The 25,486-nt window shown below is 53.3% G+C and overlaps 1 long non-coding RNA gene across 1 annotated transcript; it reads left to right on the top strand.

Moving 5' to 3' along the window:
* The first annotated feature begins 21,932 nt into the window (after nucleotides 1-21,932).
* LOC118688890 (uncharacterized) lies at nucleotides 21,933-23,841 on the top strand. The gene is made up of 3 exons (XR_004980526.2): nucleotides 21,933-22,097; nucleotides 22,380-22,438; nucleotides 22,737-23,841. It is a non-coding gene; the product is annotated as an uncharacterized LOC118688890 (long non-coding RNA).
* Nucleotides 23,842-25,486: the final 1,645 nt, after the last annotated feature.

Here is a 25,486-nt window from a genome sequence, read left to right on the forward strand (position 1 = left end):
TCTCGCAGGGGCTCCTGTGGGCTCCGCAGGTAGCGCAGGGCCCGGCGCAGGTGCTCGGCCGCTCTGCTCCTGTCCTCTGCCAGCTGCAGAGAGCGGCAGGAGGGAAGGGTTGGCGCGGGCTCAGCCCCCGGGCCGGGCGCTGCCTGCGCCCAGCCCCGGCCTCCCCTGGCCGCACAGGCCTGAGGCGCGGCCAGCAGCCGCTGGCCAAGGGCTCCCGAGGGCAGGGGGCAGAGGGCCGGCTGCTGCCCGGGGAGCCGCGGTGACGGCCCGCAGCCCCGCCAGGCCGGGGCTCCATGGGCACCCGGCTCGGGCCCACGGGAGCCTGGAGCAGAGCCCCCGCGGCCTCTGGCTGCAGCAGCGGGCAGGGGCACAGCTGCCCGGCCCCGCACACTGAGCACCGCCCTCAGGGGCCTTCTCCAGGCTGAGCCTGGGGCTTCTCGGCTTCTCTTACCAGGCCCTCTCCAAACCTCCAGGTCTGATCCACCTGTAGCATTTCTTCGATATCCCTCCTTTTCAGGAATCTGGCTGCAGAATGCAGCGTTTCCCGGGAGGCCTGGAGAGCAGCAGAGAGGCACAGATGGCCCCACAGGCCAGAGCACAGGAGCATCCCAGTGCCACAGCCTGAAGGAGGCTGCAGTCCACAAGGTGCCAGGGCAGGAGGCAGCCCAGCACCCTCCCAGGGGGACAGCAGGTGGCCACAGGTCGTCACCTCCGCAACAATCTGATTCTCATCATGGCAGTGGAAGGAGAGTGGCACCAGGCTCTGGCGCACGTGGGACTTCAGGGCCTTTCTTCCATCTTCTGTTAATAAGTCCAGCATCTCTTGAAAGACACACATGGAGCTCAGCTGCACCTGGATATCACCCTGTATGAAAGGAAGGGCAAAAGACCTCAGCATCAGCTGCTTCAGGCCCCCCAGGGCACAGGCCTGCATCTGCACAGGGCACCAAGTGTCCGGGCAGCAGCCGGTGGCCGAGGCTGTGGGCACAGAGCCTTACGTGGTCAAAGAGTGGCAGGAGCGCCTCAGCCAGCTGCAGGGCAATGGGGGTGGGTATTGGGGCACCATTATCCAGGAGCAAATATCTGAGTAGAAGAATGGTCATCCTGATCATGTTGCTATCATTTTCCTGCAGGAGCCCCACAAGACTTTCAGTCAGGCTCCACATTTTTTCAGCCTGTGTGGGACACAAGTTTGTGAAAGGCCAGCCTGCTGCCGCAGGGCCCAGAGGCCAAAGGCCTGTCCCAAAGCACTGGGGCAGCTGAAGCGGGAGGCAGGTGAGCTGGGAGCAGCTGCCCCAGCGCCCCAAGCCCAGGCAAGGCCAAGCGACTGCCTTGCCCAGCCCCAGGCTGCCTGCACGGCTGCAGCCACTGCCCCCTTCTCACCATCAACGGATTCCTGCCCAGCACTATGCGGCTTTTGAGTGCCAAGTAACGCCTGGCCCTGTGCTCGCTCTGCAGGTTCTGTGCCATGATCTCCAGAACACTGTCACTGCATTCCCTCAAGTCCAGGCACTCGAGGACCTGAAAGGCACAGGGCAGTGACAGGGAGCCGGCCGGCAGGAGCCCGGAACCGCACAGGGCTGGGCCCAGGCAGCAGCACAGGGCACGGGCACCGTCCTGGCAGCTGTGCCTATGAGAGGGCAGAGAGCTGGGAGGCAGCTCAGTGAGGTAGTGCACCTGTAGAAGGCATGGGGAGACTTGGGAAGCTGCCAGATGGAGCAAAGTTTCCAGCTTCCCCAGAAAAGTGCTTCCCTTCTGTGCGCACTGCCATGGCCTCAAAGGCTCCCCAGGGACCAGCAGGCATGGCTCGGGAAGCCACATGACTCACGCGGGAATTGAAGCCTGGCCACAGGCTGCTTACTTGTTCTGGCCTGGGAACACCCTTCTCCACGAGGAAATGCAGCAGGGTGGCACTGGTCTTATGTTTGAGGAGCTCAGACTGTGCTCTGAGCCCAGTCCCCATAGTGCTGGTGTCTTCCTGCTGAATGCTCTTGATGAATTTCCAGTAAAACTGTAGGAGAAGGGCAGGAAGCCGGGGATGTTGCATGGAGTGCTGCACACACGGTGCTGGGCTGAGCAGGGACAGCAGGCCCAGCCCAGGTGGGGGTGGCTGCAGGTACCTGCGCTGTGCTGCGGAAGCGGCCAGGGCCAGGTTCCTGCTCTTGTGTGCGCTCCAGGGCTGCACCTGGCAAAGAGCGAGCGCAGCCAGAGCTGAGGGGCTGCGGGAGAGGCCGGAGAACACAGCAGAGCCCTGTGCTCCCCAGGCTGGGAGAGCCCCGGGATGGCCCAGGGGATGGAGCACGGCCACTGCGGGGTGTCTGCCCGGGCCCTCTTCCATCCTGTCCATGGGCATTTCCCCAGGGGATGGGATGGGATGGGATGGGATGGGATGGGATGGGATGCACGGCATGGCATGGCATGGTGCCAAGTTGGCTGCAGGCACCATTCCTGTGGCCCAGCTCTGCCACTCACCCTCCTGCGGTGGATGGAATGGCACCACCTCCTCGGTCTCCTGTGCTGGGGCAGCTCCAGGGCCTTCTTCTTCCTCCGCCTCCTCCTTCACCCAGGCCATCTTGGGTACTCTTGGGGTTCTGTGCTTCATGTCAGTGACACGAGCTACTTGCAGGAGAGGTACCTTGGAAAAGCTCCAGGGCACCAAGTCCCACACTCTGCCCTCAAGGGCAGCTGCAAAAGAGAAGCCTCAGAAGACCACGGGTCAGCAAGTCCTGTGGTCTGGCCTCGAGCTCAGCTAAAGGAACAACGCTTCGGAAAAGCTCTGGGTGGGACACGAATGAGTGCACTGTGCGAGGGCTCCTCACAGCACTGCTCTGTCCCGTTGTGCCCCCTTGCGTGTTCTCAGCTCCCGGGCAAGCTTCTATTTCCCACGTGTCACAAAGGGCCCTTGGACACCGGGTTCTGTTCCATGGCACGGTGACCGTGCTGCAGCGTGCCACCCAGGGCCCTTGCACACACTGCCGCCTGCCCTGGGGCCACCCCCAGCCCAGCCAAAGTGGCCCAGGCTGGAAGGAATGCCTGGCCCCAGGTGTCTAAGGCAGCCCCACAGGATCTTTAGGAAGGGCTCAGAGCATCAGCAAACGCTGCCCTGCTCTGTGGGCTCAGGGCAGCGGAAGGAGCCCCCAGGGCTGCCCACGCAGCCACGCCAGGAAGGGCCCGGGGCCTTGCAGGGAAGCTGGCACGGCCTCCTTGGGACACGTCCCGGCCCGTGGCCATCCTAAAGCCGTGGGTGTGACACGCACAGGGAACGTGCGGGCCCGGGCACGAATGCTGCTCTGAGCCCTGGGGCCCGGGCAGCGCTGACATCAGATGATGCTGCTCCTTCCCAAATTGAGTTTTTCTCATGGAAGGCATTGGCAGCAGCACCACAACACCATCAGCTTCCGAGTTTCCCAGGAAAATCAGATTTCAATGGAATGTTGTGCTTTTCTGGCTCTCTTTCCTGCATTCTGGAAAATAAAAACAATCTGCCCAGCCTCTTATATTCTACGCTCTGGTCTGTTTCTGTCTGGCTGTGGCAGCTCATGTTCAAACAAAACTGCGTCCCTGCTGAGTGTGGCAATGGATGGCCACTAATAGGGAGGTTCCCCAGTGTACATCAAGGCTGACACATGGGGATGTGCAGTGGATAGGGATAACTGGGAGGAGAAGCTGTTCTTTCTTTGTGATTATGTTGCTGGTGCCCGAAAACTAGGCAAGAAAACAGCCCTCCATAGTGTAAGGCCTATGGAGAAGGTATTTGTTTATTCAGTGCCGGGAGTGAGGGGCATTGCTCCATCACAAACTCACTCATCCATCCTTTGAACAGTTCTAGCTTTTATACGTTTTTTACTTCATGTTCACATTATGCTTTCCTCACCTTCATATTGCAGCATATTTTCTAATCCCATGATGATGCAAGCCCTTGTAGCATATGCACGGTTTCTGCACAAGGTGGTCATCAGCCTCTGGTGGTCGTTTTGGATGAAGGCTCATAAGTCTTCCTCGTGCTTGAGCTCTCCATGCCTGCTTCTTGTGCATGCTCTATAGGATTGTCTGCTCAAACAGCCAGTGGTCAGCTTTTGCAGGTAGCTTGTTCTGCTAAATTTGCTGATTTCCAAAAGGTGCTTCACTCACATAGCCTGTTACAAAGTCGCTACTTCTTTCTGCATAGCTACAGCTTTTTGTGTAGCTCAAGCATTATCTCATTGCCTAGGCATCAAGTCCGCCCTTTCTTTTATCCTTTGCAAATTCTTTGGCAACTATAGTCTTGTTGTGCTCTCAAAATATTTACCTGTTTCGATCCTTTACCTCATTTTGTTTTGCTTCCATTCGTGATACATGGTGGCAGTTTGTTTACAATACCATATGAAACATTGGCTCATCATGCAGGTTCCTAAGAAAGGTATTCCAGTTCCTAAGATTCCTACCAAAAGTTGTGTAGGCCAGTTCAGATTAGGTAGCCAAGATGTCAGAGTTTCCCTCAAATATTTGCTCCAAGATGTAATGCCTTGGGTTACTGCAGGGAGTACTTGTGCCTGTTGCCAAATGGCACAGATATCCATTGCTATTTGCCCTGATTGATTTACATCAGTGCAACAACTGGCATTAATTAGAATACAAACACCCCCAATTGGCTGTTACCATTTCTAACACCCTGCGGTTTTGAAAGACTACTTCTTTTAGTGAGTCTGTTTCTCTTTGTAGTCTTCCCAAGGCATCTGCTGTTGAATTAGCAATCAGTTCTACTTCGGCTGGGATGTTTGAAATTGCCTTTTCCAGTTGTGCAATTCCTAAATTTGGGAGCAACGCCCTCACAAAACTGTGGAAAATCTTGCTGTATCACACCACTGGGTTATTGAGTGTTCTATTTGTGAGCCTGTTTTTCCACAGTCCTCAAATAATACCTGTCATTTCATGACTTTGATTTATACCTGTAACCAAGGGATAAGGGATCCCATGGGGCATTGGCCAGTCCAGTTACCTGCTAATTGTTTTAATGCTATTCCATTCCCACAAAGGCACCCAGATGCATCAGGAAGAAGGCAGTTGGTGGTAATTCCCACTGACTTATTTCCCCTATGTCTATCAAAAAGACAGTTTTTCCATCATCACTCACTGGCTGGGTGCCACTGACCCACCCAGCTGTGTTAGCGGAAACGCTGCCGAGATTTGTTCCAGACTTGTTCAGCCCTGTGTGTCTGTGACTGACTCGTTGAGAGGCTGTAATGGAAAAGGGGCTTTCCCAAGAAGATCCTGCCTGTCTCCATTGAGCACCAGCATTGTGGAAGCTGTGGGGGTTCAAATCTGACCAATTGCTTGATGGTAGCCCTGTTAAGGGAAGGTTCCATTGCTGCACCTCTCTGCAAAGCCTGCAATCCCTGAGTCCTGTATAATTAGCTAGGGTTCCTATTAGTGTTACATAGGTGTTAACATCAAAGGCACTGTCAGTATAACCGATGAAAAAGACAGTGAAATACAATATGAATTTAATGGTTTAGGAGTGAATTTTAGTTTTAGTCCACGATCCCCAACAGGTTTGGTTGTCCGGGGTTTAGTTGGTGATTTCTTGAGTCAAGAAGATTGAAGGGGTGTAGTGAATCCAGGCAGGTCTTTCCTTTACTCAGATGGATAAGGCAGTCAGGAGCACTTGGAACAGTCCATCCCACTTTTCCTGCAGAGGATCACCTGTAAAATTCTTAACACACACCCAGCCACCCGGATCAATTGTATGCAATTTATGATCTGGCTGCTTAGATTGATTCTCAAACACAGTACTAAACTTCTGATGCAATTGTTTGTTTATAACCCTTAAATAGTCATGGATATATTGACTACCATCTTGAGCCAAATTTTCATCATGAGTGACATTTAATCCATGTGAGATGCAAAGCTGTGTTTCGTGTCAGGTACAAACAGGCAAAGTGTGTACTTGCGAATGCGAAATGTGTGGACATCGACAATGGGATAGTTGTGAATTCTAATAATAACTGAGGAAAATAAAGCATGGAAAAAGGCCTTTGAAGCTATCTTTTGTTTGAAATTAACCCTAGTTGATTTAGGAGCATTGGAATTAAGGTGTTAAGGATGTTGCTTCTTGCTTGCATTTAATCCATAAAAAAAAAGCTCTGCAATAATAACCTTTTGAAGTATAATTTTAGAATATTACTTGTATCCTTGAAACTATAGCTTTAGAAGATATATAGGAAATATGCTTATCTCACGCCTTATGGAAGCAGAGAAAAACAGCTTGAGAAAGGAAGATGAACATCACCTCAAGGACTTATAGTTTCGACCAAAGGGAAGCTGGACATCACTGTTATGAGATTTATAGTCTCTGCAATTAAAAGGTGGACACATCTGGGGAGCTGGACTCCACCAGATGGGATTCGTCTTTCTTCTTTCGGAAACTGGACCATCACCATCTGGGGATACTCCTTTGAAAATACATCCTGAGAAATTCAAATCACAATAGTGTATATAATTGTGATGTAATGATTTGGAATAAAAATTGCTGATGAGTAAAAATTGGAAATAGAAACTGTTAAAAAAAAACCCAAAACACCTGATGAGTACCCCTATAAATACCTGTAACCCTCAAGTATCAGTGTGCAGTTGGAGGGAAAACTTCCCCCACTGTACCCAGGGCTGTATTGCTAATACTTTACCATATTAAATAATAAATTTATTGCTGCTTGAATATTGGCCTAGTCAAGCTTCTTATTCATAACAATCCATAAGGTCTGCCATAAAGCATTTAAAATGGGTTTCTTCTTTAGACCTACATTTTATTGAGTCTGACAAAGGCAATAGGTAGAGATTGATATCAATATAAATGCACTTCCTGCAAAATTTTAGCTGTTGTTTGATCATATGATTCAGCCTTTCTACTTGACCACTAGCTTGTGGTCTGCAGGGCGTGTGAAGCTGCCATTGGATTCCTAATGCTTTGCACACAGCTTGCACCATTTGAGATGGCACAGAAATGAGATCCTCTGTCAGAGGATATTTCTCCAGGTGCACCAAACCTAGCCATGACCTCATTCAGCAATACTTTTCTTATCAATTCTCTAGCTTTCTTTGTCCTACAAGGGAACGCTTCTGGCCACCCAGAGAAAGTATCAGGGAGTACCAGCAAACATTGCAAACCCCCCTTTCTTGGGAGTTCAGCAAAGTCTATCTGCCACAAGTCTCCAGGAAAAGCTCCTCTGCTCAAAACCCCTTGTTCTAGCCTGACTGTTGGACTTGGATTATTCCTCAAACAAGTCACACATTGTGATGGTCCTTCTTTGACAGTGTTCTGCAAGCCTGGGCCTGCAATTTGTACCTTTAGGTATTGGGTTCTGCTCCCCAGCCAGTCTCATCATGTTCAGATTTCACATACTGTCTCATTTACTTCTCTGGTATTATTACTTGACCTGTTTCTAATTGTCCCCAACCATTTTCTAAACATTTTCCTTTACTTTCATTAATCCATTTATAATCAGAAGGTTGGTATTTTACAGGCTGCTTAGTTGATACTGCAGTAGGTATTAGAGCTGCCACAAGTGGTTCATTTCTTTCAGCAGCAATTTGAGCTTCATAATCTGCAAATCTGTCACCTGCTTCCAGGAGGGTGTTACCTTTAGAGTGCCCTCAGCAATGTACAGTTGCCACTCGCAGTGGGAGCTCCACCGCCTCAGCTGCATATTTGACCATCTTCTTTTGTGCAGTCAGGAGTCCTCTTTCCTTCCATATGGCTCCGTGGGCATGAACAATTCCATAGGCATGTTTGGAATCCATCCAAACACTAACTTCCCTTCCTTTTGCCACTTCTAATGCTAGAGGGAGGGCTATCAGCTCAGCCTCTTGTGCTGAGGTTCCTGCTGGAAATGGCTTTGACTCGATGACCTCTGAGACTGTGCTCACGGCATAGCCTGCCATTCGCACTGCCTGTCTCCCAAAACTGCTGCCATCACAGCAGCAGTTCATGGCTGAACCAGTTCACGGCATCTGGGAGCGGCTGTTCCTTTGGATCTGGGCGGCTGGAGCGCACAGCTTCCATGGTCTCTAGGCAGTCGTGTACTACAGCTTCAGCTTTGGACTTTCCTTGCAGAAAAGAGGCAGGGTTAACAACATTGGTCACTTGAATTCCAGTATCATCAGATTCAGCCAGGACTGCTTGGTAGTTTAGGAACCTCGAGGAAGACAGCCAATGGTTCCCTTTCTGATCTAAAACAGCTGACACCGTGTGTGACACTGAGACAGTCATCTTTTGTTCTAGTGTAAACTTCCTTGCTTCTTCAATGTTCATGATCACTGCTGTTACTGCCCTGAGGCAGGCGGGCCAGCCCTTTCTCACAGTATCGAGTTGCTTAGAAAAAAATGCCACTGCCCTTTTGTAAGGACCCAGGTGTTGTGCCAGAACCCCTAAAGCTATTCCGTCCTTCATGTGGGAAAAACCAAAAGGGCTTGCTCACGTCAGGTAGCCCCACAGCAGGGGCCCTCATGAGTTCACCCTTCAGATCTTCAAAGGCCCTGTTCAATTCGGGGGTCCATATCACGGTATTTTTAGAGATTTTCACCAATTTGTATAAAGGTTTCATGATCAATCTTCAGCTGTATATGCACAGTTGGCACCAAGCTGTCATTCCAAGGAAAGCATGGAGTTATCTTACGGTTTGTGGTCAAGTGTCTGGCAAATTGCTTCCTTCCGGGCAGTTCCCAAAGATCGTTGTCCTCCGGAGACCCCATATCCAAGCTAGGTCACTTGGTGCTTGTTGAATTGTGTTCTTATATGTTTTAGTTGCATTAAGCTGTACTTTGGTTTGCTGCAGTTCCTCCCTGTTACAGAGGTTCTGCCCCCATTGCCTCCTCCCTCCTTTTTAATGTCAATCTCGCTGCCTCCTTCCCTGGTTCCCTGAAAACTGCCTTGTCATCCCCTCAACCCCTCCCCTGTGTCCTGCCTGTCACTCCACAGCCCATCCCTTCCCTCCAGAAACTTCTTCCAAGGGTGTCGAGTGATAGGCTCAGGCATTGGGGCCCCTCCCCCGGTTTACCCCCATTGGTTCCCCTACATGTCTGTTTCCCTGCTCCCCACACCCTCCTGGAATTCCATTGGCAGATGGGCCATCCCCTTCCCTGTTCACCTCCCCTTTATAACACCTTGCACAGCCCAGTTCTCTGTCTCCAGTTCTCTGGATTGCTGGGTTGCAGTTCTACTTGGAGCTCTCTAATAAAGCTGGACTTTGTCCCAGCTGGAGTTCCTTCTCCTACCAGCGTGGCTTCGGTGTCTCGTCCGCAGCAGGCGAAAGCCTCAGCCGCTCTCGCGGCCTCCCGAGGAGCGGGAGAGTGTCCCCGCCGCTCGCTGTGCCAGGGCAAGCCGGGGACTCCGAGCGCCCCCTCGGAGGAGCACAGCCACAGCTGCTGCTCCAGTGGGGCTTTCTGTGCAGATACTCGATAACCACTCAGTCCAGGAACATTCAAAAGGTTCACTGCCCGCTCAAAACATTCTTTAGTAGTGTCAGTAGCAGTTAACAAACCACCTACATGCTGTAGGAGTGTTCCTTCCCCAGGCCGTGATTGCCATAGCTCTAATTCTTCAGCCGATTGATTCCCAAAAACTGGGAATGTTTTTGAACCCTTGAGGTAATCCTGCCCAGCTAAGTTGCTTTTTCCTGCCTGTGCTAGGGTTCTCCCATTCGAAAGCAAATAGATTTTGATTGTCTTCTGCAAGTAGCAGGCAGAAGAAAGCATCTTTCACATCTATCACTGGAAACCAAATAAAATCATCTCCAAGTTTAGCTAGTAAGGTAGATGCCATTAATTGCCTGGAAATCTGGCACTAGTCTCTTAAGTTCCATTAGGTTTCTTTATTGCCAGTCTAGGAGTATTAAATTTTGACTCCCATTCTTCCAATAATCCTAATGTCAGGAATTTATTGATTGTTGGCTCTATTCCTTTCCTATCTTCTAATCTTAAAGGGTATTGCTTTCTGACTGCTGGCCTAACTCTTGTCTGTAACTCAATTTTAACTGGGTCTGCTCGTTTTGATTTTCCTGGCCTATCGGTATCCCCTACTCTTGGGTACACCTGATTAAGTACTTGCTCTAAATAGTTATTATTGTTTGTTGGTTTTGTGTCAATTGTCAGTCCTAATGCTAAAACCAATTTGTCTTCAGGTACCTTAAATTTCATTTTTCTTTTTTTAAGCTGAACTGTCACTTCTACATTTTCAATTAAATCCCTGCCTAGGACAGATTTGGGTGAGTTTGGTAAATCAAGAAACTGATGCATTCCCATTTTCTTCTCAATTTTACATTTAAGCAGTTTCAGGAAGAATGCATTGTTCTGGTTGCCCAGTGGCTCTTCTTGCTTGAAGACAGTTTTCACTTTTGGGTATCAATGCTTAATTCAAGAGTGGAAATGTCTCTCCAGTATTTACTAAAAATTCAACTTCTTTATCATTCTTCAGCTGTATTTTAACCAGTGGGCCTGCTAGGGTAAGATCTGCCAGTCTTGGTCATTTCTTATCATCTAGAGTGGCTACAAGAGTTTTGTGCACTGTGTCTGCTAACTCTGGGCACTGGCATTTCCAGTGTCCTTTCTTACAATATGCACATTGATTTGGCCCCAGCTTGGCCTGTGGCTGGTTTGAACCTCCTCTGCCTCTGGTATTTTGGTCCCCGCCTCTGCTTCATCCCCGCCCACGTCCTCTCCCTGGAGCTGATCCAGAGCTGCCACCGTGGCTGCAGGGAGTTCTTTTTCTTTTTCTCTGTCTTTACTATCATACACCTTCTATGCTTTTTCATTAATGCCTTTAAGTCTCTCTTTACAGGCTCTTTCAGCTTCTGAAGTTCCTGCCTGACATCTGGGCTAGATTGCCCAAACATCAGGGAAAGGAACTGCTGCTTTCCCATATCCGACCAGGGATCCAGGGCTGTGCGTTTCCGTGCAGCTGCTCAGAGCCTGTGCACAAAGTCAGTGGGTGACTCCTGCTGTCCCTGTGTAACATTATATGTTACTGACCAATTTATTGCTTCTGGAATGGCATTTTTTAATACAAATTTGACTAGTTCCTGGTATCTGGCTAACATTGCACAGCTGCCTGCATCATTCGGGTGCCTGGTCCACTGTACCTTGTCAGGCTCCACTAGCAATTTGTCCCTGCACATGGGCTCTGGCTACCTTTATCACCAACTCTTTTGCTGGTTTTCTTAGCTCTGTCAGCATGAAATCAGTATGACCTCAATCTGGGTCTTGATTCTTGACTATGAACTCAAATCTTTTTGCTACTTTGCTAGGGTTTTCCCAGTAAATTTTAACTTTTTCCCACTCCCTATTCAGGTCACTAGTAGAAAAGCAGAAGTTCACCCACATGGCTTCTCCTTGGGGACCCACTACTTGCCTTAAGGGGGTGACTAAAGGCAAAGCTTTCCTGGTTTTATTCCTTGTGTTGGTTGTCACTGGGGTCTCTGAAATTGTCCCCTCCCCAGGATTATTCATCTCATCCTCACTGCCATTTGGGTTTCATTCAGGGTGCGGAGTGGTTTGGTGAGGGGGAGTGTACCCAAGCTGGCCTGGGGTAACTCGGCTGTCAGGCTTGGACACCTAGAACACAATCTTCCTCATGCTTTTTAGCCAATTTCAAACATCTCTGCCCTAATGATACATGGTGAACAACATCTCTTTATCTTCTGCCTGTTATTACTTTCTAAAGTTAGTACTAAAGGAAATTGGGCAATGCAGAATTTCAGGAGACAGCCAGCCACTCCTGGCCACAGGCCCCCAAACAGCAATGCCAGCCCTCATCTGAGGCAAAAAAAATTCACCAGGCCAGGTTCCTGATAACAGATTGCAGGAGCCACTTGGCACTGTCAAACCAGCCTGAGGTACAAGTGGTGCCAGCTTGGGTCTCATGGGCATCCTGCGAAATGGGGAATTTCAGGAGCCAGCCAGCCACTTCGGGCCACAGGCCCACAAACACTGGCCTTTTTCCGTGGGAAACAAAACTCACCATCCCATGTTCCTGATGGCTGATTGCAGGAGCCTCTTGGCACTGTCAAACCAGCCTGAGTTGGCGCTGGTGCCAGCTTGAATCTGGAAGGCATCCTGCGCAATGCAGAATTTCAGGAGCCAGCCGGCCATTCCAGGCCCCAGGCCCACAAACACCAACACTGGCCATTTTCCCTGGCAAATAAAACTCACCAGGCCAGGTTTCTGATGGCCGATTGCAGGAGCCACTTGGCACTCTCAAACCCGCCCAAGCTGGTGCTGGTGCCAGCTTGGATCTGGGAGGCATCCTGTGCAATGCGGAATTTCAGGAGCCAGCCAGGCACTCCAGGCCACAGGCCCCTGACCACAATCGCCAGCCATCTTCCCTGGCAAATAAAACTCACCACGCCAGGTTCCTGATGGCAGATTGAGGAGCCACTTGGCACTGTCAAACCAGCCCAGTAGGCACTGGTGCCAGCTTGCGTCTCATGGCCATCCTGCACAATGCGGAATTTTAGCAGCCAGATGGAATTTTAGCATTGTGCCTAAGGCTGATTCAAAGTAATAGGCTTTAGAGAAAGCCATGTTGGGGCAGTTGTCTGTTCCCCTTGGGATGCTTTTGGAAGTGCAGTTTTCCTGGAGCTCTGCGCCCTGTACTTTGAAAACCCTAACCCTAGCTGTAACCCTATCCCGAACCCAAGGCACTAAACACAGCCTTGGGCTATGGCTGGATCCAAGGAAAAAGCTGTGATGGAAGCCATGTTGTAGCAGTTTTGTGTTTCCCTTGGGATGCCGTTTGCAGCTGCAGTGTGCCTAGAGCTCTGGGCTTTGTGGTTTCAAAACCCTAACTCTAGCTGTAACACTCACCCTAGGCACTAAACGCAGCCTTGAGTTAAGGCTGGATCCAAGGAAAAAGCTGTGGTGAAAGCCATGTTGTTGCAGTTTTGTGTTCCCTTTGGGATGCCTTTTGTAGCTGCAGTGTGCCTGGAGCTCTGGGTTTTGTGGTTTCAAAACCCTTACTGTAGCTGTAACACTCACCCTAGGCACTAAACGCAGCCTTGGGTTAAGGCTGGATCCAAGGAAAAGGCTGTGGTGGAAGCCATGTTGTGGCAGTTTTGTGTTCCCCTTGGGATGCTTTTTGCAGCTGGAGCTCTGGGCTTTGTGGTTTCAAAACCCTAACCCTAGGTGTAATTCTAGGTGTAACCCTAACCTTAGGCAGTAAATAGTGCCTTAGTCTAATGTTAAGCCAAAAATTTCCTAAGAAACCTTCAAGTATCCCCTTTATATCCTTAGAAGTTGTGTAGAAGTCCTGAAAAAAACCTGCTCAGCCTCCAAGCCCCACCTGTTTCTCTCTAACCCTCGGGTGTCCTCCCTACCTTTTTGCTGTGGATCTTGTCCTCTGGAGTTCTGTCCTTGTCCTGGTGTGAGGGTTGCTGTCTTGTCTCACCGCGTGGGTTCTGGTCTGGTCTCACTGTTAGGGTTGCTGTGTTGTGCTGCTGTTGGGGGAAAAGGCTGTTGTTAGGAGGGCTGCTTAGGCTGAGGTTAGGGCTGGGCTGTGGGGTGGTGCACCTGTACCCTAACTTGCCTCCTAAGCTGCACCCTGTAGCTCTGATCTCCACTGCACTGTCCAGCCCTCAAGCCCTCTCCCTTTACCCCTCAAGCCCTCCCTCTGCCCCTCAGGCTCTGTCTGTCAGCCTCAAGCACCCCCTATGCCCATCAAGGCCCTTCTCAGCTGCCCCTCAGCTCCTGTGTGTCACCCTTAATCCCTCTCCTTTGCCCCTCAGCCCCCAGCTTCTCAGTGTCACCCTCCAGCTACCCCTGCCACCCTGAGCGTCTCTGTGTGTCACCCACTGTCCCCTCTCCCTGCTCCTCCCTCAGCTCCCAGCCTCTGCCACTCTCAAGCCCCCACAGTGCCCCTCAAGCTGCCCCTCAGCCTCTGTCATGCCCTGAAAGGACCCTAACAAAACCCTATCAATTCCCTAAAAAAGCCCTGGTTTTCAAAGTGTCCTAAACACTCCACAAATACCTAAAAATAGCCTCAGAATACCCTAAAAATACCCTACTTTTAAAAAGCCGCTAAAACCCCCTAAAAATCCCCAAAGAACCTTTAAAAAATCTCTAAATAGTCCTAAAAGAGCTCTGAGAATACCCTATAAATCTTTAAAATGCCGTGATAAGACCCTAAAAAAGCCTGAAAATTTCCCTCAAAAATGCTAGAAATGCCCTAGTCCTAAAAAAGTCCTCCATATACCCTCAATAGTCCTAAAAATGTTTAAGTAGTCCTAAAAATGCCCCAAGAATACCCCAAAAAACCCCTAAAAATTCTAATTAGCAGTAAGACAGCCTTTAAAACACCCTAAAAATTACTTTTAAAAGCCCTAATGGTATCCTAAACATTCCCAGACAATTCCTAAAAAAACTCCTGAAAAAAAAAAAACAAACCCTAAAATGTCCTTTTAAAGCCCTGAAAAAAACCCTAAAAAAAAGAAAAGTAACCTAAAAAAACTGCTCAGCCGCCAACCTCTACCTGTAACTCTGTAGCCTCCAAACATCATCCCTACCTTTTAATTGGGGTAACAGCCTGCATTTGCTGGAAGGGTTCTGGGGCTGTCCCACCTGTACCCTAACCCTACGTGGTACCCTGTGTCCTTTGTACTCCTCAGCCCACAATGTCTGTGTGTCACCCAAAGCCCCCCAAGATCGTCCCTTGGCCCCCTAACCTCCACCGTGCACTCTGCACCCAGGTAGGGGTGGTTTTCAGGGTGAGGTTAGGGGTGGTGTGAGGGCTGGCTCACCTGTCACCCTCAGGCAACCCCCACTTTGCCCCTCAAGGCACCCCCTGCCCCGCAGCCTCTTTGTGTCACCCTCAAGTTGCCCACTGCAGCCTCTCAGCGTCTCTGTGCCACCCTGGAGGCCCCTCTTTGCTCCTAAAGACCCCTTCTGCCTCTCAGCTGCCCCCATGTCACCCTGCAGCCCCCTCCCCTCAGCCCCCAGCCCCTGGTGACACCCTGTAGTCCACACACATTGTCCCTGCCTGTCTTATTTGGGTGTTGTCCTGCTGCAAGGGCCGCACTGTACCCAACTTTGGCTCCCACGTGCTGCTGCAGAGTCATAGGTGGGCAGTGGGGGGAGAGAGGGAAGGGGCAGGATGGAAGTTTGAGTAGGGGCGAGGAGCAAGAAGGGGACATTAGAGAAGAGGACTGAGGGGAGAGGGAAGGGGTTAGGAGGGGGCAACCCCATATCTCCCACACCAAAGCTGCAGCAAAATAAAACACAGTTTCCGTGGAAGAGTCAAACGCCTCCTGCAAACTGCCATCAGGAACCTGGAAAGGTGAGATCATTTCTCAGGGAAAGCAACGGAAGTTGGTCTCCAGGCCTGTGGCCCTGAGTGGGGAGCTGTGGAGAGAGAGCCATGTTGTGGCAGTTTTGTGTTCCCCTTGGATGCCTTTTGCAGCTGCAGTGTGCCTGGAGCTCTGGGATTTGTGGTTTTCTGAACCCTAGCAGGCAGCCGGCCACTCAGCACCACAGGCCCCCGAACACCGACACCAGCCCTTTCCCGTGGGAAACAAAACCCACCAGCCCAGGTTCCTGGTGTCAGTTTGCAAGAGGCACTTGGCACTGTCAAAGCAGCCCGAGTTGGCAGTGGGGGCAGCTCGGGTCTGGGAGGCATCCTGCATATTGTGGAATTTCAGGACCCAGCCAGCCACTCTAGGCCACAGGCCCACGAACACCAACGCCGGCCCTTTTCCCTGGCAAACTAAACTCACCAGCGCAGGTTCCTGGTGGCAGATTGCAGGAGGAGCTTTTTCACAGCGTCCACCCAGTGACCACGTGGTGCCTCCCTGCTAGCTCCAACACTGCTGTCTGCAGAGGACACTCCTCTGCGCTTGGAGCTGCAGAAGGGCCGCTAAGGGTTGTGATCCCTGTCTTTGGGGAGACACGGCTGATGACGGTGAAGGACACGAGTAGACAATCCAGAGGGTATATAATCCAACGTTTTATTAGAAGCTCTGGAGAACTCCCAGCCTCAGGGGATACAGCTCTGGAAAGCCCCCAAAGAGACTGGAGCAGCACCTTTTATTGGGGGGTAGAAATAAGGGAGGGATGCTGCTATCCACCAACGAGGGGATAAGGGGGAGTGAAACAAGGAGTACCTGACAAACAGAACAACACATCAGGGAACGTGGTAGGAGGGACCCCTGGCCCTTGACCACTAACTCAGTGCCCTTTGTGGAAGCTTCTGGAGAAAGGGGATGGGGAACCAAGTCACAGACAAGGTGCCAGGGAGGGGATATGAGGATTGACAGGGAAGTTTCCAGGGACTGGGGAGGCTTGGGGATGGGATTGACATTTTGGGAAGGGGAGGCAACTTAGGGTGAAACCATAAACAGGGGAGAAGAGGAAGAAAACAAATAATACAACATAAAAGTGCTTGGCATTGTCAAAGCGGCCCAAGTTGGCTGTGGTGGTAGCTTGGGTCTGGGAGACATTCTGCACAATGCGGAATTTCAGGAGCCAGCCAGCCACTAAGTTCTCTGTCCATCCATTCATTGAAAACTGTTTGAAAATCAAAGAATGGACTTCTTTTTGCCTCTGTGTAGTGTTATATTTTTTAAAGTGACTCTCAGTTGATGACATTAAGGCAAATGAGTTACTGCTGTGAGATGGGAAGCAAATTTCTAACTCTCATGTTCTCAGGCCATCCCAATTACTTTGGGAAGTTTGTAATTTTTGGAACTACTTGAGTTGAGCAATGGGAGGTAAAGCTTTCCTGAAGTGAGGATTCTTGAGTGCCATATTCTTCTCTGCCTTCACAGTAAAGATGCTTCTGTGCTGAAGGAAACGACTTCAATGAGAAAATAATTCCAGAATGGAGTAAGAGCTTCTGACAGGCAGCAAGTGTTGCCAGCAGTTGCTCCAGGTGCTCCAGCCATCAGCCCCCAATGCAGGTGGGCTTTGGCTCCCTGTGGCACAGAAGCCCCCGGGGGCACAGGTCTCTGGGGCAGGAGATGGGCACCAGCACTGCCAGGGCTTGGGGGGTGGCAGCTCTCCTTGGGTGGGGACTCTGCCACAGCTGCTGCTGTCAGCGCTGCCTGGGCCCCAGGGCTCAGAGCAGCATTCGTGCCCGGGCCCACACGTTCCCTGTGCGTGTCACACCCGCAGCTTTAGGATGGCCACGGGCCGGGACGTGTCCCAAGGAGGCCGTGCCAGCTTCCCTGCAAGGCCCCGGGCCCTTCCCGGCGTGGCTGCATCGGCAGCCCTGGGGGCTCCTTCTGCTGCCCTGAGCCCGCAGAGCAGGGCAGCATTTGCTGATGCTCTGAGCCCTTCCTAAAGATCCTGTGGGGCTGCCTTAGACACCTGGGGCCAGGCATTCCTTCCAGCCTGGGCCACTTTGGCTGGGCTTGGGGCGGCCCCAGGGCAGGCGGCAGTGTGTGCAAGGGCCCTTTGTGACACAGTGCAGCACGGTCACCGTGCCATAAAACAGAACCCGGTGTCAAAGGGCCCTTTGTGACACGTGGTGACAAAGGAGCTGGCGGTGACAGGAGCAGGCCACAGTGCTCGGAGCAGGCGACGGGACAGGACAGGACAGAGCGGTGCCGTGAGGAGCCCCCACACAGCGGACTCGTTCGTGTCCCACCCGGAGCTCTTCCGAGTTGTTACTCACACAGGTGACCTCGTGGCAAGACTGCGGGCCTTGGTGGCCCCTGGCCTTCCCGAGGGGTGTGTTTTGCAGGTGCCCCTGAGGACTTGGAGCTTTCACAAGCCATCTCTTTAGAAGGTGCCTTTGAGGCCAGTCTCAGGCATGGCAGGTAGATTCCTCAACCTCTTCAAAATCTTCAGACGGAAAAAAAAGAGAAGACCTGAAGCTGCCCCAGCACAACAGCCTGAAAAACCAGAGCAGTTCCAGCCACCGCAGGATGGTGAGTAGTAGAGTTAACCCATAGGGTTGATGGCTGCAGCCAGCTTGGCCCCATCCCATCCCATGCAATCCCCTGGGGAAATGCCCACAGACAGGACGGAAAAGGGCCCAGGCAGATACCCCGCAGTGGCCGTGCTCCATCCCCTGGGGCATCCTGGGGCTCTCCCTGCCTGGGGAGCGCAGGGCTGGGCTGTGTTCTCCGGCCTCTCCCGCAGCCCCTCAGCTCTGGCTGTGCTCGCTCTTTGCCAGATGCAGCCCTGGAGCGCACACAAGAGCAGGAACCCGGCCCTGGCCGCTTCCGCAGCACAGCGCAGGTACCTGCAGCCACCCCCACCTGGGCTGGGCCTGCTGTCCCTGCTCAGCCCAGCACCACGCTTGGAGCATGCCATGCAACATCCCTCGCTTCCCTTTGTTTTCCTGCAGAGGTTCATGAAATTCCTGCGCATTCGGCACAGAAAGACCAGTGCTGCAGTAGCTGAGGTCCCAGCCCAGCCTGACTCCAGGCCAACACAGTCCCAGGCAAAGCCTCACGCCGGCCCAGAATCGACAGCACACTCAGGAAACGATGCAATGAATTATCAAAGAGTGAAGGCTGTTCACATGGCAATGACTGAGAGCATGGCCATCAGAAACACTGACAGCAGAATGACTCAGGGCATCACAAATACTGGCACCATGCCCACTCTCACTGAGATTCATGCTCCCACTATGGATTTTTTTGAGGACAGTGCTGTTCCTTCTCAGCAGCAGGTAAGCAGCCTGGGGCCAGGCCTGGAGGCCTGCCAGGATCGTGTGTCCCCTCAAGCCATGGTCACTGGGCCCCCTCAGCCTTTGAGGCCAGCACAGTGTGGCGGGAAGGGAAGCACTTCTTGGGGGAAGCTGGGCAAGTTGCTGCCTTGGACAGCACTCAAAATCTCCCCCATGCCTCCTCCAGGTGCCAGCAATTGTAAGGAACATTCACCAGAGGCTGGTGTCCCACGGCACTGTGGTTGCCAGGCTGCAAAGTGACATTGTGAGGCTGGCTGAAGAACACCCTGTGGACGTGGTGCTGACCCTCCTGCGCTGTGCCCCAACGTGTGACAGGTACGGGGCCCACGTGCCTGCACAGCTCAGGGCTCACCAGCCTTTGGGGCCCATGGCCCTGCACAGCCTGTGCTATGGGCTCTGCCAGACAGGCACAGAGGTCCAGGACCCTGGGGCCCCTCTGCTTCCCGATCCTGCTGCCAATGCTCCCTCCCTGCCCCTCAGGGCACCGGGGCTCTGTCACCTGGGCCTCCACAGCTGCACAGGGCATGCTACTGTGACTGAGATGCCCCTGACACAGAGCTCTGATCCCACAGAGCTGCTGCAATGATGTGGAGAGCCATAGGATCATCGGGACCAGCCGTGGAGAAAGTGCTGGCAACACTGCTCTGCGTGATGGAGGAGTGGCCTCTGAGCAGAATGTTCACCTCTGACGGGGACAACGAGGAGGTTTTTGCCCTGGCTGTGAGTTTCTGGAACTGGCTTCTGCTCGTCCATTGGTCACCTCTCCAGCAGCTCCCCATCCTCTCCATGCCTCAGGCGCTGGGCTGAACCCTGGGCTAGGGGCAGGCTCAGGGGGCACCAGGCCCGCTGCTCCTCCTGCATCTGCCCTTGGACATCTCAGCACTGAGTGCTGTCTTGGGCTGCTTCTTTTGCAGGCAACTCTGGTGATCTGGGTGATTGTCCGGGTGCCTGAGTGCCATGAGGCAATGCTGCTTTACTCCTCCCGCCTGTTTGTGGCTCTGCTCTTCCATGTTGCCATCACCACACAGCAGATGCCACCAGAGGAAGTTGATACCTTCTGGAGAGATTGCCGGGAGGAACACTATGTTCCCAACAAGCCCAACAGGTCCCAGTCCGCCTGGCCTTCCCATGCCCTTGTGGCCAGTGCCATCGCTCCCAGAGTGACCTGGGCTTTGCTCTGCACACAGGTTTGCAGTGCAGGCCATGAAGGCTCTGCTCTGCCGGCTGCGCTGTGACAGTGAGGTGATCGATATGGAGCGCAGGCGTTGCTGGGACACGCTGCTGTGTGCTCACACCCAGCACTTTGCCGTGGGTCTGCTGGCCAGGTGAGACCCCCTTGTCCCCATTGCCCCCGGCATTTGTGCCCTGTGCCCCACTCAGTCCTGTGGTCATGGGCCAGAGAGCCTCGTCACTGAGGGACGGCCAAGGAGACTGGAAAAGGCTGGGAGAGGAGGGTGCCCAGAAGGGGCCACCTCCCAGAGCACCCACATGCCCTCCAGGAATTCTGGGGAAAGACCAGACCTCTGTGAGTCAGTCCTGGGAGAGGTCTGTCCCCCACCTCAGGGTCTTGGTGCCTTTTTCCCCCTGCCAGGGAGATGCGCCGTGTCTCAATCCCTTTGTGTTCTCGCATCTCACTCCACTTGCTCCGGCTGCTCAGCAGGGAGGAGCCACACTGGGATCTGCCCTTCCTGGCATTCCTTGTGGAGGTGAGCCTGGTGGCCAGCGCTGCCTGGCTGAGCTGCCTCCCAGCTCTCTGCCCTCTCACAGCCACAGCTGCCAGGACGGTGCCCGTGCCCTGTGCTGCTGCCTGGGCCCAGCCCTGTGTGGTTCCAGGCTCCTGCCGGCCGTCTCCCTGTCACTGCCCTGTGCCTTTCAGGTCCTCGAGTGCCTGGACTTGAGGAAATGCAGTGGTAGTGTCCTGAAGATCATGTCAAGGTACCTGCAGAGTGAATGCAGGCAGAGGCGTCGCCTGGCACTCAGAGGCCTCATGGGTCTCAGCAAGGATCTCTTGATGGTGAGAAGGGGGCTGTGGCTGAAGCTGTGCTGTGGAAAGCTGCCCCTTGGGCTGGCAGGGCTTCAGGAGCTGAGGCAGCTGCTCCCAGCTCTCCTGCCTCACCTGCCCCAGTGCTTTGGCTCAGGCCTTTGGCCTGTGGGCCCTGCAGCAGCAGGGTGGCCTTGCAGTGCCAGGGCGGTGGTGGCGGTGCAGCCGTCCATGGCTTCCCAGCACTGCCTTGTGTTCCACACAGGCCAGGAGAATGTGCATGTGCAGTCTGTCTCCAAGCCTTCTGGATCTGCTGGATGATGCAGATGGAGAGGTGATCAGCATGTCCCTCTCTGTGTTCATGAATGTGCTCCTGCACAAAGACATCCTGGTATCCAGCACCACTGCCCCAAAGCTGGCTGAGGCACTCCTGCTGCTCTTTAAACACGTAAGGTTCTGCATCCTGAGTCACAGGCATGAGGTGCTTCCCCAACACTTGGTGCCCTGTGGATTTTTAGGCCTTTGCCCAGGTGGGCCTGGAGTAGTTGATGTAGGTCTTTTTCTTTCCTCTAGGACAACAGCCATGTGCAGCTGCTCTCCATTCAGCTCTTCAGCAAGGTGATAGAATTGGTAGTGGATGAGGGAAAAAAGCTCCTGAAGGCATTTGTGAACGAGAGCCTGTACCCACTTTCACTCTACTGTCATGATGTGAACCGGCACGTGGCAGAGGTGAGGTTTTGTGTGATGCTGGTGGATCTCTGACATGGGGCTCGGCTGCCTCCTGCCCTGGCACCTCATGGACTGCAGCCTCCTCCAGGCCTTGGCACAGGGATGTAGGTCCGGTGCCCTGGGCTGTGGGGCCATCTCTGGGTCTCTGCTGCTCTCCAGGCCGCTCGGGAAACGCTGCTTCGTGTGGACGAGTTCCTGAAGAGGAGGGATCTCGAACAGCTGTTGAAGAAGCAGCCACCATTGAAGGTCAATGAGGGCCTGGGTAAGGACTGCCAAGAACCCCCTGCCTCAGCCTGGAGAAGGCCCCTGAGGGCGGTGCTCAGTGTGCGGGGCTGGCAGCTGTGCCTCTGCCCGCTGCTGCAGCCAGAGGCCGCGCGGGCTCTTCTCCAGGCTCCCGTGGGCCCGAGCCGGGTGCCCATGGAGCCCCGGCCCGGCGGGGCTGCGGGCCGGCACCGCGGCTCCCCAGGCAGCAGCCGGCCCTCTGCCCCCTGCCCTCGGGAGCCCTTGGCCAGCGGCTGCTGGCCGCGCCTCAGGCCTGTGCGGCCAGGGGAGGCCGGGGCTGGGCGCAGGCAGCGCCCGGCCCAGGGGCTGAGCCCGCGCCAACCCTTCCCTCCTGCCGCTCTCTGCAGCTGGCAGAGGACAGGAGCAGAGCGGCCGAGCACCTGTGCCGGGCCCTGCGCTACCTGGAGAGCCCACAGGAGCCCCTGCGAGAGGCGGCCATCACGTTCATGGGTGAGCCCCGAGCCCGGGCTCCCTCCCCGGCCCGGCCCGCCGCAGCTCGGCCCCAGCCCCGCCTGCTGCCCCGGCAGCGCCAGCCGGGCCCGGCGCCGTGGAGCCCCGCCCGGCCTGGGCATTGCTGCTGCCGCCCTCTGGCAGCCGTGCCCTGGGGCGGCAGCGTGCGGCAAGGGCCGGGCTGAGCCCTGCCGGGCCAGCAGCCCGTGTGGCCACAGCGCCGGCAACGCCGCCGGCAGGGAGCTGTGCCGCTGGGGCCCGTGACAGGCTCTGTGTTCACAGGCAGCGCCGGGTTTCCATGATGAAGACGCAGCAGGAAGGGCTCCAGGATCTCCATTAGGGTGAGTGAGGGCAGCGGCCTGGCCAGGCGAGCTGCAATGCCTGAGCAGGGAGCTGCAATCCCTGTCCCAGCTGCAGTGGGCTTCGCACCCTGTGTTGACAAGAGGTGGCGTGGGAAGAGCACACAGAGATTTCAGGGACACGGGCAGAATTCCTGGCCCGCAGCTTGCTGCTGATCCTGTTGGCAACACCTCTGTCTTGGCAATGGCAAGAGTTGGGTGGGGTGGCCCTGGCTGGATGCTCTCCTCAGGTCACTGCAGATCCAGGCTCTGACCATGGCTCTCTTGCTCTCTGTTCCAGGCCTTGAATCCCAAAAGAACAATGCCAGCCCATCCTGCTCTAACATTGAAAATCATGCTAAATTAGCCCTAGGACCTGAAGAAACAGCATCCGGTGAACCAGTGTCCCAAGAACAGCACCAGGAGGCACTGAAGCGGACAGCATCTCTCATTGCCACTGCAGCTCTAGGCACAGTTGATGACTGGCACAGCTGAGCCTTTGGGAAGCTCGCATGGCTTCAGCCCTCTCCCTGCCTGTAGAGAGCTCCCTCCCTCCAGCCCTCAGACTCTGCCTATCCACTTTTTTCTTGCCATTCTCCCTCCCTTTTGACAGCTCCATCTCACCAGCCCTCAGACTATGCCCCTTCCTGTGTTTTTTTTCCACTCTTCCTTTTGACAGCTCCATATCTTAAGCCCTCAACCCTACCTGTTGGAAAAGATGAAATAGGAAAGCTGTATAAATATGATTGCCTAGCAAAAGATTTTGAGAATATAGAAACTATAAGTGAGATTGAAATGAAAGCAAGCTTTAAGATCCCTTAGTTACTAAACAACAAGAGAACAATAGTGTAGCCACTGAAAGTAATCCCCTTTTGATGAAACAATACCCTTTGCTTGCAGACAAATCCAAGGGTCAGAGCAGACCCTACTAGCTTAGCAGAAGGAGTCCAAAGAGTACTTTTTAAAGTTTAAAATGTAGCACAGTATAGTCATGAAGTAATTCTTATAAGCTGTATGTAAATGCTATAAGATTTGTATATTGTACTAGATTAGTTAGTGAGAATTAGAATGTTCAACACAGGAGAAGATTTATTGTATTGTAACAAGAACCTCGCTCTCTTACCCTTTTGCTCTCTTACCCTTTTACGCTCTTACCCTCTCATTCTCTCTACCCCCTCTCTTCTCTCGAGCCTGCTCCGAGCTGCAGCTGGCAGCTCCCAGCAGAGCCCTACACCTACGCCCTTTGCAGTAAACTGCTAGTTCCACAACCTAGCTTCAAAAATCTCTCATCTCTGTCCGTCCCAACCCTCCTACCCCCCAACACTCCTACACCTACCCATTCCCTTTTTCCCTCCCATATCACCCCTTTGCTTTGCCTTTCATTAATAAACAGTTTGGCATCTTCACTTTGCCTGCATCTCTGTGGAGCTGAAGCAAATCCGGGGCCCTGGGACGCACAGGTCCCTGCTGCCGTTCTCTGCCACGCCGTGTTTTGTGCACAGACCCAGAGGAACGAGGGCAGGTCAGGCTGGAAAGGTCCCTGTGCTGAAGGGCAGTTCCACAGCACCGTGCAGTTCCAGATCTTGCTGAGCACACTGAAGGCCAGCAGTGGGACAAGGAGCCTGTGTGTGTCAGCACCAAAGTTGTGTCTAAGCTAAGGCCCAGTCATATTTGGTCCCCTGTTGTGCACGTCAACAAGAGAATGAAGAGCAGAGAATGAAGGAAACCTTATGGTTTAACTGGTGGGAATTTGACCCTTCAGGGAAACAATGGACTGGTCAATCGATGGGAAGTGAACCTGTGAAACAGGAACAATACACAGTGGAGCTGTGGTTGGCATGGAGGTGGTATCACAGGTCACTGCAGCCTCATCTCATGCACTGGCCAAGCGTGAGATGACCTTGTAACTGGAAAAACTCCACTCCAGAGGAGGAGATGTCAGGCCTGCTTCTGGGGTGGAGGTATGAGAAGGACAAAATGCCCGTCCTTTTGATGCAGGAGATGCCCTGAATGTGGGAGGCCTGCCTGCCCTTCCCACTGGAGCCCCATGCTGAGATACCCTGAGCACAGCCCAGTGCTCCTTGCTCCTCTCTGCTGACCCGGGAGCGTTTGTCTGCTTTCGGGATGGCCCTGGCTGTGTCAGGGCTGCTCCATGGACACGAGACAGCCGGTCCTGTCCCACTGGGTCCCAGCAGTGCCTGGCAGCAGCCCTGCACCCACATCAGGATGCTGGCCAAGAGAGGCCCTGGAAGCTGAGGCAGCAGATTTGAAGCTTTTGCAGATACACACGGGGGATGGCCAGCAGCGTTCCCTCAGGATACAGCAGTCCTGAGGGGTCTCCCTAATTGAAAGAAATCCTCAGACAAATGCATTGTCCGCCAAAAGCCCTTTTACTGAGCTGGCAGGAGGGCAGGGGTCTGCACCCCACTAAAATGCTTCTCGGCCACGTGTAAATTTCAGTAGGCTTATGTAGGAACTGTATCAAAAATACCATCCATCTTTACCATGCTGAGGCAGGCGGCTAGAATTATAATGCATCAGATTCATGTACTTGAAGCTAATGTCCAGGCACTGGCCAGGAGAGGTTTTGATACCCTAAAGCAGCACTTCTTCCTCATGGCTTCCCTGCACAGGGCTGATTCTGTACTTGCCCTAAGTTCTTCTGGTAGAATGTGTCTAAAGCTTTTTGTCAAGTCCCTCTCCTGGCCAGGTTTTTCTTGTGCTAACTGGTGCAAAGTGCTTCTGTAGGTCTGTGCTAAGTACTTGTTACTAATGTGAATTGCTTGTGCTTATGTCAAACAAAAGCCTTGCTTCATTGCCAAACGTGCCTAAAGCCACCCACTCCTTGTGGCACCAGTTGCTTTCCTGTGGGATGTTCTGCCTCCCCCAGGAGTGAAGAGGGAGCTGGAGAAAGAGCTGGCCAGGCTTCTCTGGATCCTTTCCCAGCAGCCCTGGCTGAGTGGAGCAGTCCGAGCTGAGCGCAGATGTGCCAATGGAGCAGCCGTGCACAGGAAGGCTCGCTGGGAAGGATGATCCAGGAACCACAGGCCT

This window comes from Molothrus ater, chromosome 7 (genome assembly GCF_012460135.2).
Source record: "Molothrus ater isolate BHLD 08-10-18 breed brown headed cowbird chromosome 7, BPBGC_Mater_1.1, whole genome shotgun sequence".
NCBI classification, from domain to species: domain Eukaryota; kingdom Metazoa; phylum Chordata; class Aves; order Passeriformes; family Icteridae; genus Molothrus; species Molothrus ater.